Below are 17,398 nucleotides of genomic sequence, written 5' to 3' on the forward strand. Positions count from 1 at the left end.
AATATTTATTCATTCATTGATTTGTTCATTTTCCACAACCGCTTATCCTGTTGGGGGTCATAGGGGCTGGAACCTATCCCAGCTGACACTGGGCGAGAGGCGGGGCACACCCTGGACAGGTCGCCAGCCTATCACAGGGCAACCATCTACACACATTCAGACCTACGGGCAAGTAGAGTCACCAATTAACCTAGCCTAGCCTGCATGTCTTTGGACTGTGGGAGGAAGCCGGAGTACCTGGAGAAAACCCACTCTGATACAGGGAGAACATTCCAACTCCACACGAAAGGGCTCCCCTGCAGGTTGCAGAACTGAAACTTCTCCTGTGTGCCTAGCTTGTAGAACTACCGTGGCCAACGTGAAAATGGGAAAACACCAATTGCCCTATCTAGAGTCAGTGTTTGATTTGTCCATTCTGGGCTACTGTAGAAAAACATGGTGGCCTCTGTGGAAGGGACCTGAGACCTTGACTACGAAGCCAGTTAACGTACCCACTGTATCTTGTCATTCTCTGGTTTGACTAACCCCAACATAGGCCGTCTGATTAACCGGTACTACAAAGCTGGTTATCGACTAATCGAGTCAACTCTGGGTTTTCCTATCCAGCCACAAGTGCCTTCATGTGAAAGAGGCGGGGGTGGTAGTTACGAGCGACATCATCAAAACCATGAATGAAGGAGGCTGCTTCTCATGATATGAGATAAAAACGGTACTGAAAGTGTCTGCGGCTGTGAGACAGCAAAATGTCAAAGACACGGGATGTAAACCATCCTCTGCAATCATATCACCAAAAATGCAGAAGTATTGTAAACACTACCAAAAATATACCATTGGCCGAGGCTTAAACTGAGTGCAGGTTAACTGTTCAGCATAAGTTACCGCAGTGATTTATCCCGGTAAAAAGAAAACCAGTTTCGTAGTACTGAAAACCCAAAGTAAACCCTTAAGTTACCTCACTAACTAAAAATCCTGCCTCATAGTACAGGCCTCTGCTCTGTATGTAGATCATTCATAACATGCTAAGGTAACGAAAACACAGTGATTTTTAATTTCAGGTGAATACACACATGAAAACATAGTTATGAATATCAACATGCAAGCACATATTATCAGTGCTATCTTGATCACCCCCTGTGTGTGAGCAGCCAGTTGTGAATATGCACTTTGTGTTAACGTTAGCCGCTGTTAGCTGCTGAACAAGAGTCTGTAGCTACGTTGAGTTTTGTTCTTCAGCTCGAGGTGTGTGGATGCTTTGTGCTACATGGTTAGTGGATAACAAGAGTCTTTTGCTTTGCAGTGGCTCATTCTTCGGTCCAGCACCTTTAGTGGACACGCTTCTAGCATTCACGATTTCACGATTATGAAACCTAATTTTATATACTTGCCGAATTTTTAAATCATTCAAATTTGGCTGGGTGGTTAGTGACAGATATTTTGTGGTGTGACAAACTCATATATTCACATATTTATTTTTTCTTTACTTGGACTTAAATAATAATGTAAATATGTGAATGTAGTAAGTGTAATGTGAAAGAGCTCTCTCTTAGTGGCAAACCCACAGATAGTTTTCATCCAGCTGCTCTATAGAGCGTTTTAGCACCTTTCAGCTCTTGGTTTTGTGGCCAACAGGTTGTAGGTTCACTCTCAGTGCTCTCAAGACCTGCATTTCCAACTGCAGCTGTTGTCAACAAGCTACGATAAATACACTGTACATCCGGCACCGAACAGCAAGTAAAGTCTGCAAGCAATCTTATTTTATATAGGGGAACACCACCTGAATAAAGAATTCCACTGTTTTATTTCCATGGCCCAGGAGAGTTCAATCAACATTTGTAAACACGAGCAACTCTCTCTCAAAGCAGGAAATGATCAGGAACCTGATTTTGTGGACCCACAGTGTTTGTTTTCTTTATTTGAATCCAAATGAACTTTATTCTGTTGTAACGTTCTCAGTTATGAAACAGAAAATTGTCTTTCCCCATTCATTGTCTATGGAGCAGCTCTGGACTTGATACTATGACTTCACAAATTCAAGTTTTAGCACTCTAGTGTTTGGATTTAATGTTAACTTAATAAAATTGGTGTAGTTCCCCTTTAAGAACTTGAAGGTGCTGAAGTTTGCAGCACCCCCCAGGGGGATCATTTGATCATTCCTCACTTTGATTACAGCAGATCAGTCTGCTGTCTGTTGTTGTCACAGACTATCCCAAGCATTCTTTGTGATGAAGAGTAATCTGCTTACTGATGAAGGGCCAGTGGATCTGCTTATCCACCACCCTTCTGTTAAATCCGCTCACTGAAACCCCTAGTTTCATGTTGTTGGTGTTGTTCTGCTTATTTCAGGGGGGCGTACATCCTTGTCGACTATTTTTCACTGGGTTCACTCTCTGTTGCGTAAAGATCTAAATTGCTGTACACTCACTGGAGCAGAGTTACTGGAAATGACAAAAAGAACAGAAAATGACCCAAGGGTTGGGTTTGAAATCTAAACACGAGAGAGGAGGGGGCGTCAGAGAAGTAAAACATTCCTAAGGACCTTCTCATAATTTAAGAGAGGGGTGACTAAGGGTGTTGAGCTGAACAATAGGATGAGTCATGAGAGGGTCGCCTCTGACGGAGAGGACACTCCCTCCAGAGACCACCAAACACAGAGCTCCCACCATGCAGGAAACAGATGTGTATGTAGCGTGTGTGAGTGTGTGTGCATGTGGTTAAGTGTAGGAGAGAAGAAGCTGTGTGAGAGCACAAAAGAGCAACAACTATCACTAGCTGTACGGGCCATCATCAACATGCCATTTCACATGTATTTGTATTGATTAAAGGAATAGTTAAACATTTTGGGAAATATTTCTTTTTGCTTTGTTGCTGAAAGATGAAAAAAAAAAAATACTACTCACAGGTTTGAATGCTAAAAATGTAGCTAGCATCAGCAACTGGTTAGCTTAGCATAAAGACTGACACAGGGAAATGCCTAGCCTGGCTCTCTTCAAACTTGGAACCCATTGGCTATCGTCTGACAATGATAAAGCGATATTTCGGGCTGATCTGGTGTAGCCAGCAGATATCCTGGCCAGGACATCCTCTTCTGTGCACTCGTCATTTTGGCTAGTCTCTATAAACAGATATTTGTATATGAATGCAGATAAATTTTAAACAAAGCGAATACAAATCTAACTCATCATGAGACGATAGCCGATCTGTTCTGAGATTGCATATCGGGCAATGCGTTCCGCCTTTCCACAAAGACTGTTTACCTGCTGATCAAATGTGATTTCTTGGCTGGGACCTGAGAATTCAGGGAGTTACTCTTGATTGCATATAACTCTCTGTAAAAAGGCAAATTGTTATACTTATCCTTTACTGGTCCATATACGTCCCAAGCGTGAAAAAAGAAAAAAGCGATCCCCACACCAAAAGAGCTCCCGTATGCAATTTTTTATTTTGCGTGATGTTTCGAAACATGATGCTCTTAGCGTGATGCTCTGTGATGCTCTGTGATCGCTTTTTTCTTTTTTCACGCTTTTGATACTTTGTGATCCAGCACCCAACCCAGTGGGCTTCGGGGATGTGCGTGTCCTATTTTTTAATCATACTTTTAACCATATACATCCCAACCCTCACCTATGGCCATGAGCTCTGGTTAGTGACTGCAAGAATGAGATTGCGGATACAAGCAGCCAAAATGAGTTTCCTCCGTGGGGTGGCTGGGCTCAGCCTTAAAGATAGGGTAAGGAGCTCGGACATCTGGAGGGAGCTCAGAGTAGAGCTGCTGCTCTTTCACGTCAAAAGGGGTGAGCTGAAGTGGTTCGGGCATCTGATCAGGATGCCTCCTGGGTGCTTCCCATTGGAGGTGTTGTGGAGGTGCATGTCCAACCGGTAGGAGGTCCAGGGGCAGACCCAGAACACTGGAGGGAATACATATCTCTCTGGCCTGGGAACACCTTGGGGTCCCCCAGGAGGAGCTGGAAAGTGTTGCTGGGGAGAGGGACGTCTGGGGTGCTTTGCTTGGCCTGCTGCCCTGGACAAGCAGGTGAAAATAGATGGATGGAACTATTCTCTAAACTTAAAACTTAACCTTAACCCGAAATAATATGACAGACACCATCTATTTATGACTGTTTTTTTTTTTTAGACTGTCTGTCCAACTGAAATAAAAAAAGCTTTCACTGCTATTTAAACTGTTATGTTTAAAACCTCTACGCCACTATAGGAAGAAAGTACTTCCTCATTGCTATGGCAACGTGCCTGTTTAGGTCAAGAAACTTCTCCAGTGATGAGTGGAGATATTGCATATGTCAGTGGTTTCTGCTGAAGTTTCATACTTCTTCTTCCTATAAACCACAGCTGAGATGAAGAGATTCAGCGGTACGGTTACACTGCAGGGAAACGCCCAAATAGTGGTTTAAAAAAACCCTTTTTACTGCTCCAGAAGAGACACAAAATTCCACTGACAACCACTGTGTTCTTTACCCTGAATACCTACATGTTTGTTATGCATGTACACAATGTGATGGAGGCTCAAAACGTCAGTATGTCCCTTGACTGACCTGGACACAGTCCATAGTCCTGAATACATCCTATGACCATAAATAAAGGCTGATTGGGTGAAGTGGACAGATTTGGACCCTGGAGGTTTTGCTGTTGCCTCTTCTGGTGTGAAGAGTAAATGGGGGGGGGGGGGGGGGGGGGGGGGGGTGTTTCCTTGCTCAGGGTCACTGCCTGGATGTGGACAGCTTCACTGCCCCCACCTCTCTATCTCACACTGTCTAATTTCTGGGACAGATGTTTCTCTTATCATCCCAGGGTTTCCCACAGTTCTTGTGTGTGCACGTGTGTGTGTAGTTTGGATGAGAGGCCCCTTGTTTTTTCTTTGTCAGGTCTCTAAGGGCCTCCACTTTAAACAGGATATAGCAGTTATCTCAAAACCATGGTGACAGTGGGGCCTTCCTGTAAGCGTGGGCAGGCCTTAAAACTGATAATAGCGAATCTCTTTTGTCAAAGGTTTGAGACATTTTTTTGTAACAGTATGTATGAGATGAGGATGTATACTCATCAAATGAACTGAAGAGCTTAGTGGCGCAATTTCTGTGCATGTTTGTTGCTGAATGAGGAAGTAAACTGACACAAAATTATACGTAATCAGATTTGAAAATGCACAGGAAAGAAGTCATTTATCCATTGCTGTTGTGAAGAATGTAAAGCCACGCTTAGCATCACACCAGCACAGGAAAAGAGAAGATGGTAAATAATTGCATGTAATTGTAGTGTACATAAACACCACCCTCGTGTGTGACCTACTTCTGAATGACTAGGGGTTTACGCTGGCAGGACACCCACCATATGCTGAAGCAGTGTATGTTCAAGAGCCCTTCGGTTAAATGTGAGATACTTGTTGAAATAACCAGTCCTTCTTTTTTGTTTTCTAACACCAAGCCACCATTTTCCTCTCTTCCTGACTCGTCCCGAACAGACTTAATGCATTCTTTCCACTCTGTTCTCTCCCTCATGTCTGACCCAGCAGCAGTCAGGGAATATAACCTCAGTGCACTGGTGGAGAAACCACAAGATAAAACTCTGTGCTGAAGTAATATTCCACATCTATGACATGTGTTTTGGAAGAAATGGCCAATTAGGTCACTGTAAGCGACTGTAAGTGCACATTACAAAGAGGGCGTGTGCAGGCTGTTTGTGTAGCTTTAATAATGCTGGCTGATTTTTTAATAAGATCTTAGTGAAACTCCCGCTGTCAGCCTGTCTGTCTCTGAGATGTGTTCACCAGTTCTTGGGGTAACGTAATGCATTCTGCTTTTCCTGCCTGTCCCCTTTTTTTTCCCCTGTAAGTGTTCAGCCAAAGTTCAGCTAATTCAATCACTGCTGGATGACTCACACCACAGTGTCCCTTTCTGCACAGATGCACAGACACACACAACACATGGACCATGATGCCAGGCTGGATGAGGTTTGTGAGGTCAGTGCTGCGTCAGCCTCTCAGCACACTTGTGAAATAATCTCTTGTTCCCATAGCTTCATTACCGGCGCTCTCTGTCTCTCTTTTTATCAGCCGATGCACTGTCACGCTTTTTTATTCTCTCTGTTATTGATATTCTGAGTCATTCATTGTTTTCTTCTCTGCGTTGATGTCTCTTTTTTAATACAAACCCACTTCCCTTGATATGAATATACAGCAGAGGCTGACATGACAGCAATAATTTCTGTGACAAATAAATCTCATTTTCATTAAACATTAACACCTCTCCAGGGCTGCCTCTGTGCGGGCCATTGTTGTTTACTTAATCAAAGAAGGCATTAGCCAGGTTTTTGTCACTTGTTTTATTTGCACTTATTATTCATCACGACTTCTCTCCCCTTTGTCTGTCTGTTACCACACATTTCTACCAGCCATGTAAGGCAAATCTGACAACAAATTCCCTCTATTCAAATGAAAAACTATTCGCCCGAGTGTAGCAGATGACAAAATGACAGACCGCGTGCCATTTCCGGCATTTGCATGCCTGCGTGTGGCCGTGTTTGCATGTCATGCATGTCTGCGTTTGAATGACATGCATCTGAGCACATGCAAAAAGATCATAACTGCAGTCCTCGGATGTTGTCGCAGAGACTGTTATTACTGCTCAAGCCACCCAGATTTATTGAGCTTTACTGTACAGAGCCATTCTACTTAGCCTAATGACTGCCAACAGGAATGAGAGCAGATGGCTGTGTTACAGTACAGTGAGGGGGAAATATCCACAAGAGTTGGACAAAAGTGCCCAATACTTAGCATGTCTATTTCATCACTCAGACCACAGACACGGTTATATGTGTCTGGGAAATATATCTCTGCTGGACAGTTAAGAATTGATACACCACACACATATGGTCAGACTATTAGGAACACTTATTTTTCTCATGGATACACAAGTAAGGAATTCATTGCACAGTTTCTAAATACAGGCACAAAAGCTTTTTATTCTTGTATGTGCACACATACAGTACAAACAAACTCAAGTACTCCCTCACAGCTCTGCCATTAACTAACAGGCTACGTGAGGCTTTGTATGCCATTCATACAAGTTAATCATAAACTATGCAGAAACAAAGACACGCATGAATGAAAGAAAGTGGGTGAGGTGAGGAGACACAGAACAACTATGTATCCCCCTGTCTGTCTGTCCGTCCACCTGTCTGTCTGTCTGTCTGTCTGTCTGTCTGTTTGTGTGAATAAGCTGAATAAGCAGGATCTCCAACACAGAGAGCAGGAAGGCCCTTCCAACAACACGCACACACACTACGACCGCAGGAAATCAAGGTCAGTGTGACAATTGCGTGCGTGTGTGTGTGTGTGTGTGTGTGTGTGTGTGTCAGAGAGAGAGAGAGAGAGAGAGAGAGAGAGAGAGAGACAGAGGAGGTTCTGTACTTACATTACCCCCTGGTGCATCATAATCTCCCATTTTATCCTCGGTGCAGGGGGGGACAGAAGTGCGCTTGTATTGTTTAAATATCTCTCGCTGGAGTAAAGAGACCCCGGTTGTCAGGCTTACTGTGCTCTTTGTGTGGATAGAACAACTCTCAGAAAACCTCATGTAGCAGATGTTCTCTTGTTTTTAGTGTGTGCTTGTGGCACAGAGGCACAGTTAAAGATGTTAATCCTTTAAAAGCACCTAAAACACTGTTCTGGGTTAGTAAAGCATTATTTTGCCTGTTGTTCCACCCTACATACAGGAGAAAGGGGCCACCTTTCATAACCTTAAATACATGGGATATACAGGCCTACCTCATAAAAAGAATTGGGTATATAGTCTATATGTATCGTAAAACTTCAGTTAATAGCCTAGGCCATTATTTGCTTTAATCACTGATCTCAACAGGCCTCTATTTGGGACACGACTTTAATTCCTTTCACACAAACTGTTGCTCAGCAAAGATGGAAAATACAATCAAATTGTTTATTTAAACTGGTATGAATATTACTTGCATAAAAAATAGGCTTCAAATAACATTAAATATGAATCATTCATTTGATATAACTCCGACAGACAGCAGAGAAAGAGAGTTTCAACACTCTCTCTGGCGAACACAATACCACTTTATCCCGCTGAAACAATACTCACTTGGATTCATTTATATGAAAAACACCTTTGATTCTTTTGATCGGTGGACCCTTACGGACTGAAAGAATATGAACAACTTAGCAGCTAATCGAGGCACGGACACATATTTAGACTTTGTGACAGCTTCAGAAGTCTCTTGTTTACCGTGTCGGTAAATCTGAATGAATTACGGTCTTCTTTGGTGCTCATTGTTATATTTATATGCGTGATCAAAGCAGCTAACCAACATTTGCTCAAGTGGGTTGTCAATAAGTTGTTTTATGCATCCAAGAACTTCTATAAAAATGAACTGCATGGCAACCAGACCAGCGTTCAACTGAGACAGGCCTTTATTTGTCAAAATGTGTAGCTACACTGGACTGATAACAGGGACTGGGCATGTGTTTGAAGTTTTACGGTACACCAAACAAAAATTTAAATGCAGCTGGGTTTGGTTGAAGGTGGCGGTGCTGTTTGGGCTGAGAAAGCCATGTGTAAGTAAGGTAAAGGAGGTTATTGGGTTGGTGTGGGGAGCAGTGAGACCTGGCATTAGGGGAGTGTCTCTGGGACGCCAGAGACCACTGTCTAGCCTCCTGGAGGTGTCGTGGGACCAACTAGACGAAACACTGGTGAAAGGAGGTTCCCACTCGATGACCCCAAAGACATGTTAGTTATCACTGCTCACTGGTCTGTATAGTTAAGCCTTGCCATAATAGCTTATCATAGGGCTTAGGAGGTTATTCACTGAGTGCTGATCCTTTTCTAGAGCACAAACTTCTTGTGTTTATTTGAATTTTGTATTTGCTCCCTTTTTTTCCACAGGTTCAACTTTAGGATCTGAGACTTTTTTAATGCACTCAATAGATTTATTTATTGTGATCATCTCAAAGCACAAATGTGTAGTAATCATGCAGTTTAATCAGCATCTTGGTACGACACACCTGTCAGGTGGTTGGATTATTTTGGAAAAGGTGAAGTGCTCACTAACATGGCTTTAAACAGATTTGCGACCAGTGTCTGATAGCGCAGAAAAAGTCTTACGTCTTTAACTTAAACCTGTGGAAAATAGGAGCAAAAACAAAAGTGTTGCTTTTAAATATTTGTTCAGTGTATATAAATATATATATCTTAGTAAAACTTTAAAAAGAATACTTTTGCTGCATGAGATTCACTCATATTGTCATTTTGAGTCTGTAGTTTAGTGTTTTTTTTGCACTGGACTGGGTTATTTTGTGAGATGTTTTCATCTCCCAACCCCCAATCCCCAAAATCCGTTCTTTGCAATGTTATCAGATGGGGTTAAATAACAAAAGACAGAGAGACTGACTGCAGATGGGGCAGCCTTGGCCTGTGCATGCCAGGGCTTTGTAGGTCCACTGACGCACACTACCACACTCAAATCCACACTTGGGCCAAGCATGTAGCAGACACACAATGTACACACTCAATCACATTATTAATCATCCACTCAACTCCATCGCTTTACCCATTTGTAGCCCTGAACCCCTCCCTGTGCTTTGCCCCAAGACTCATCGCCACGGTAACCGCCAGCACTCAGCTCCTCCCAGACATCCTGGCAAGGTGAGCGAACACACACTGCACACGTACACACAAAGTCATACACACAGAATGTCCGTCCTTTCCTCTGGATCTCTGTTTATTACGTACAGACAAAGAGAAGTCTCCCCGATCACTCATGAACGGACAAGCAATGGAACAAAAATTCTTTTACAAAGACACGTTGACACACTGGGGGCACAACTGTGTGAACCCGATCATTTCCTCACACGCAGACTAATTCTTTTCACAAATATGTTCCTCTCCACATAAAAATCGAAGTTGTTTTTTCCATCAGCGGAGGACAGCTCCAGCCAGAACTTTTTTCCATGATCAAATCTGTGCCCAACAACTCCAGCATGCAAGAACAGGAGGTGGAGAGGGGAGCAGAGAGAGAAAAGAGGAGGAAACTTGTGTTGTTTTCCGTACCTGATAACCCTCCATCCTCTGTCTCCCTACCATCCGACCTGTCAGACGCAGTTTCCTGGAATTCTGATTCCTGACGGGGATGTGGGAGGGAAGGGAACACAAAGGGATACTGTCAGTCACAGTAAGGCCATCACTGAATAACAAACACATCAATCTAATGAGCATGACCAGTCACACATCAATAAGCACATGCCTGTAGAAGGCTGAAATATGCACGGTGTAATTATGGGCAATAAACAGATAAGGCCAAGGATCTCAGCACAATGACTAATTTTAAACAACATTCCTCAGACGTGATGTCACACATCATGACAATGCCTAATGTCAACAGAAAGTATTTTAATTTTTTAAAAGGGAGAGTTAGACAAAAATTCACCCTGTACGGTTGTCATGAATGGGAAAATTAGCTATGTACCAGGCTGTAAACATGTTCATTTTTGCTGTAAAGTTGGGCTCTTTACACATGGGGTTTGGAGGAATTGATTCAGCCTTAGAGCCAGCCTCAAGTGGTCATTAGAGGAACTGCAGTGTTCAGCACTTCTGCGTCGGCCCCGGAGATTGCCACTTAATCACTACAAATGAACCCGCTTGTTTTCATATTGCCATTTGATACATGGTTGTTGTAAATTTGTTGATTATAGCCACTTTAACAATTTAATGAAAATCATCTCCATTCAGGAATCAGGTTGGTCATAATTCTGTAGCTCACTATACTGAATGTTTTTTTTTGCATGCATGTCTTGATGTCTTGGAGTTTCAATAACCACAAAGTTTTTAAGCCATATGGACACATACAGTATGGATGAGATGTGGCTATATACGACTTTTTTATTAATATTTTGCAACTTTGACATACTTTGATCACATGTATGATCACACATATGTATCACATGTATGTTTACTATCTATCTATCTATCTATCTATATATATATATATATATATATTTGGCAATGTATTTATATTTAGTAATTATCTCTATGTAGTAGTTTTTATAGGTAGTGGCGGGGTCCGCCATTCTGATTCTGGATTTGGATTGCCAACCTAAAGAAAATTATACATTCATGCAGGGGTGTAGCACCAAATTCTAGACCCTATGCATAAGAAGTCTCTGTGGGGCCTCTGCCCTTCCTCTCTTGATCCATGTAACTCTCATGCACCTTCTGATTTATTTTATTTCCCTTCTTTTTCTGTCTTTTCTTTTATGGAAACCTGATTTCCCTTTCTTGGGGAAAGACATGACAGTGCAAGTCGGTGCTCCAGCAGCATAAGCAGTCACTCTCTTGGCTCTAGCTGCTATTAGAGAGTAACCCTAGGGCAGGGGTGGAGCAAACCATTTTGCGCCTTTAAGGGGTAAGAGGGGCCTCTGAGAGCTTCCACCATTTTTTTTTTCAAAGTTCAGTTTTTATCCAGTTTATTCAGCCAATTTTAATTTAGTCATCTCACAAATTGTTCAGAAATAAAAACTTGCAAACAAAACAAAACTTTAATTCCAGATATTTTGAGGGCTTCCTTCCCATTGGGGCCCTGGGTTATCAGTCCCACTTATCCCCCCAGTACAACGCCTCTGCATGCATGTAATCAAAATTTTCTCTCATTGATAACAGCGTCACTGTTCAGTGTTCACTCTCTTTACAGAAAGGAAAAGGGAAAAAGAAAAAGAAAAAAGGAAAAGAAAAATGAACAGGTATTTCATCAGGCAAATGGTGTCTTTTTGTTGCCATAGAAGGCCAAGGACACTAACAATAGAAGGACGGGAGTTCAGGGCTTATCACTCTTTGTATCTGCTGCCAAATGTCTGTACGCAACATAACATGAAATTACAGTCAGATCCGGTTTGAAGCCCGTGTTGGGATAGACAGTGATTGTTCTATCCGGGAATGTTCATGTTCTGTGCTTGTTCTGTTCAAACCACCCACCCTATTTGCATAATAACAGTAATCTTTTACATCTGTGTGTGGCTCTGCACGTGTGTACACGTGAAAAAGAACTATACTGACGAACGATTGTTTATAGATGAACATTCTTTTATGAACCATATAATCATTCTCTGTCTGTGTTTGTGTGTACTGTGAATGCTCAGATATGACTGTAGTTTGGCTCTGGGTGTTGGAAGTGTCCCATAAACATGTCCGGCTTTGAGGGAGAGGTCAGAGATAAATGCAACAACGGTATTGTCACACACTGATATGGACACACACACACACGCACAGACATGCACACACTAAGATAAAGCCTCAGGGGCCAGGAGATCAAAGCTACATCTGTTGCTGCGCTAGATATCTTAACAAAGACTCTAATGATTAAGTCAGAGGAATAGCCCACTGTGGAAACTGGACTGGCACATACTAACCCCAAAGTCACCGTCTGTTAGTCATGCTCACGCACTCCTACTCATATCTCTTTCTGGACATACTGTTTGGTCTCTGCACAATATGCCTGTCATTAAGAGCCAGTATGTTCACATTCAGTCCCTTGAACTCTTTAACAGAGGGGGCATTAATTAGCGTCTCGAGGGCAGGAGTTGCTAAGGCTTTCTGCCTGTAATTTGTGAGGTGGTGGAGCCCTACAAAGGTCAGTGCACATACTCAGATCATGCCTGTGCTCCACTGGATCAATTTTTTCATCCGGCTATCCAGATTACAGTTGATGATTGATATTTGCTTTGCTAAAGTAAACGTTGCGAAACTGCTTTCCTGTTTCTGCAGAAGGTGAGGGACATACTGTGTGCTTAAAAACACTGTTTTGCAACTCATTCTGATGCAGCACAATTATAGCTAGGTTGGGGGAGGGTGCTGTTGTGTACATTCTCAGTCTTACAACCCCCAGAGGTGTCCAATACAAACATGTATTGTGCTGTTGGCCAGCGAGCGACGTTGCTGCAGTTTTATTGGGAGGCTGGTCCAAGGTAGTTAAAGGGCGCCTTTACATGAATTGTTGAGTAATGGTTACAGTTGGTTCAGTGTTTCAAGGAACTCTCATACCGAGCCTGTATCCGACTGCCACAATGTGTTTAATACTTTCACGGCCAGCACATGTCTTAACTTAGACCGTATCAAAAGTGACAATCCTCTGGCCTTAAACGATCAAGCCAACAGATGTCTTGACATCTGCTGATGAGATGTCTCCCACTGGATGAAGTAACCACCAGTGTAAATTCCAGGATTCCTCCTTAATCCCACCCTCTCCTCCTTCTCATTCTCATGCAGTTTCCACTGCTGATCAGCATTATTGATCAGAGCCATGGCTCACATACTGTGTCATCCTCTTTCCGGAATAAGAAGAAGAATCTTGTGCAAAAAGATTGTCAAGCTCAACAGCTCACACATATAGACATACAACCACACACCCAGACAGAGGCACACATGTGTGAAATCAGGAGACAGAGATCATGTTGAACAGGAGCTCAGGACACATTTCACTGACATCCAATCTGCAGTCACTGATCACCCTGACCGCAGAGTTGGTGAGTGAGTGTCCATGTGTGTGTCAGAGCTTTGCATCCCATTGATAAGAAGATTTTGTAGTATCCTGGTGAGATGTGAATGAATTAAATCCCCACAGAGGGAGATCAGCATCTACTTAAACCCCACACTCAGATTATGAATAACTTCATTTGGCTTCTACATCCCTCTTGTGGTGATATAATGTATTGCAGCACATCTACAATTAACTACAGTGGACAAGTGGGTTTTACTCTATAATTAATTTGCTTCCTGTCAAAGTGATTGCTGTCATACTAAATTACTGTATTGATTATTATGTGATAAGTCAGTATAAAATTAGACGTACTGACCAAAGCCTTCTTACCATACCTTAGGTTGTCTGATTATAATGGAGGGTCTAGGAATTTGAGGGTAATTCAGCTCCAGCTCAGGACTAAACTCCACCTCTAGCTCATCATCCTCTGAGCTCTGGGAGAGGCTACGGCAGGCTGGAGGTGACTCAAAGCATGGTTCGTCATCTGTGTCCTGCAGGCAGCGGATGGAGTTTGAGTTGGTACCGTTTACTTTCATGGTTGTGGTGGAGTGTTCGGAGATATAGCTGACTGTCCTCTGGGACGGTTTGTGCTGCTGCTCCTGTGGGCTGCATGGTAAGGCTTCTGGTTGGGATACAACTGGGTCTGATGCTGGAAGTCTGTGGCTATTTCTGCTTTGCCTGGAGTTGCTTGGCTCCTGAGCAGGTATTGGATCAGTGTTAACATCAGATGGATTACCAAAACAGTGGCCCAGAGAGGAGCAAGGTAGTCCGTGCATGCTGGGGGATTCAGAAATGACTGAAAGAAACAGTAAAATGAAACGTAATCGCACTGACATCAGGTGGATCAGGGGTTTTCTGGTGTGGGGGGCAACATTAGGGAGGCAGTCTGGAGAAGCTTCTTGTACATCATCAAACACTTGGGCAGTGTATGAGCAATATCCAGCAGATATACATCATTTCCTTTAAGTGGGATTAAGGCAAATACACTACATACCAACAAGCCAACTGTTTCCACACTTGTGAAGTGACGTATGGAATAAAAACATTTTTATCCAGGGTAGACATTCAGTCTAATCCATGCCAATGAATATCCTCAATAGCTGTCCTCCACTGTCTTCTTGCGTCACAGCAGCATGAGTTGTCCCCTTGTCCAACAGCAGCTGCCGGATCATCAGTTTATCCCAGACCTGACCTTAAAAGTCCAGACTGTGTCAGCCATCTCTCGGTCAGTAGGCCGATCTGTCACCACATCATTCTCTCTTTCTCTCACAGAAAATAGATTCCCAGCCAGGCTGCTTCAAAGTGGCTTTGACCACTCTTTTCAGGCGAGGGCTGCTCTCCTTCTCTGCCTCTCTGACAACCTATGTGTGTGTGAGAGTCTCAGGGTTTTCATGTGTGTGTGTGAGTTCAGGGTGTCTCATTACATGACCAGGTAGTCCCTAGTCTGTTGTGACTTTAGAGGCAGGGGTTGGGCCACAGCGACTCTGGTTACCATCTGATTCAGGGTCAGTTACTAATACACTTGCCCTACACTTCTCTACTATTAATTAATGAACTCATCTGATCACGGAGCAGCGGCCGAGGGTGTAAAGGTTATTGGATTGTTACAGATGGTTGAATATGAGCGTTCAAGTTACAGGCAAACACCGTAAGCGATAGGCCTCCGATGAGAAAGAGAAAGGAGGAGAGACACTGAGGCCGACCTTCACACAGAATGGGTGAGATGGGAGAAACCCAGCTGCCCTTGGGTGCCGGCTGCTTAAATATTCATACAATCACATAAAGCAGGCTTGCATCAGTAGTTTATCCAGCCAGGTACTGTGAATGTGTATCTTTCACAGCATAGTATCAAGCATACATTGTGACAAGTATGCAGAGCATCTTATTGGTTGTACAGTGGAGCAGACGCTGTTTCAGTGCAGACCTTTATAGGGTTAGGGTGAGAAAACACAATTATGTATGCCATAAAACACAACTGAGAGTCTGTGTGGTGGCAGGTGGGGTTAAAATAACATAAAAAATACATTATCTCCATTGCTCCATCAATCATCTCAGCTTCATTAGGGGTTAAATAGACAACCATTAAACTCACCCAGGATGGCCGATACATAGTACAACAGTATGTCTTGGCCATTATGTATATGATGTGGGTGGGGAGCACATAGTAAAACAAAATAAAAGGGGTCTTTGAATTTATTCCTACAGGAAAAAATAAATACCTCGTACATCTGTTCTTAAAGAAGATTTACAGGACCATTTTTGATCCAACTCATACATTGAGTGGCAAGTTCAAATGCTTACATTAGAAAGCCTTTAATGTCATTACGTAGTATAAAATGAAATTAGGAGCACTACTGCTGATCAATGCAATAAAAAGATGCTGGAAACCACCACAAAAACCAAACAACGTCAGCAAACAAACATCCACAACCAACAACATGTTCTACAATAATAAGGAAAACACAATGTAATGTTTATTGCATTAGAATATATTTAAAATGCAAAATTTGTATCTGAAAGGGCAAATTCTGTCTGGTCAGTTAAACTGGCATCTGACAGTTTTTAAATAATCCTACCTGCTGGCGTATCAACAAAGGGAAGTCAGGTGAATAGCTTCTGGTCATCTCAGGATCAGCACCGTCGACAGCGGTTGTGATGACACATTTTAATGCAGCATGTCAGCAGGCTGATGGTATAGACTGTGATTTTTCTCTTTAAACAGAGCTGATATACTTCTCCCAGTTTAATACGACATAATCCAACAGTGCCACGAACTGCAAGCTCCAAAAGCTCACCACAAATTTGAACTAAAATCTATTTTAAAACTGTTTCAAATACATACTAGACTACAAGGATCCTAACAGCTGTTTGGTGCTTTATCTATGTACATTTTCTGAAGAAAATGTTATTGGTAGTGATAGACATTTAATCAAAATGTTGCTAGTAGCAAGCAAGAAAGAAACAAGTGTGGAAGAAATATTTTTAATTGAGAAATTGAAACACACACTGAGACTACAAGAGGCACAACTAGAAAGAAAATTGGGAAAATTGACTCTACAAAACTCAAATAGAAGACCTTGGACTGGAATATTAATCAATAGATACACTAATCTTTAAGGCTGTAAAAATGTGTATTTACCCAATCAGTATTTGTTTTGTTGGCGCTTATTTTTTTTTCAATTATTTTATTTTTTTTATTATGCTGCAAAAATTGTCTTCATAAAGATTTAAATGAAAACAAGTTTTAAATAAAACTGAACATTATGAAGTTTATGAAGGTATGATTTATTGCAGGGCTGTTGTATTCGACTGTATGAGTTTTTTTTTAATAAACGTTCCTAATAAACTGACAACTGAGTGTAAAATCAAAAGCAAAAACTTCCACATCCAGATGTAGAACCTCCAAATCTGCACTTGCGTTGTTTATATTATTATTTCTTAGTGAAAAAAAGGACAAAATTTGGGGGATCGGTGGCTTAGTGGATAGAGCAGATGCCCCATGTACAAGGCTGCTGATAGTTGCAGGACTCAGTCTGGTAGTATTTGTGGTGCTGTTAGGTGACACAAAAACAATCACTTTAGATAATGTTAAGATAGATTAACATCTTTATGCATTAACAAAAGCAGTTAATTTTTATGGCAGGCAGACCTACATGCAGAGAGTCTGCAGGCCATATTATTGTATTCATTTAGTGAAGAGTAAACATTGTGTAGGTAATAGACCTCAGTTATAATCTCCATCCTCTAAAGAGGTATTTCAATAAGCTCTGATGTAAACATATTTATAGTTTGTGTTTCCCCTCTCTGTCTCATTATAAGAAACTAAATCTGTTATGAACACGCA

Source organism: Epinephelus lanceolatus, chromosome 5 (genome assembly GCF_041903045.1).
Source record: "Epinephelus lanceolatus isolate andai-2023 chromosome 5, ASM4190304v1, whole genome shotgun sequence".
Taxonomy (NCBI): Eukaryota; Metazoa; Chordata; class Actinopteri; order Perciformes; family Serranidae; genus Epinephelus; species Epinephelus lanceolatus.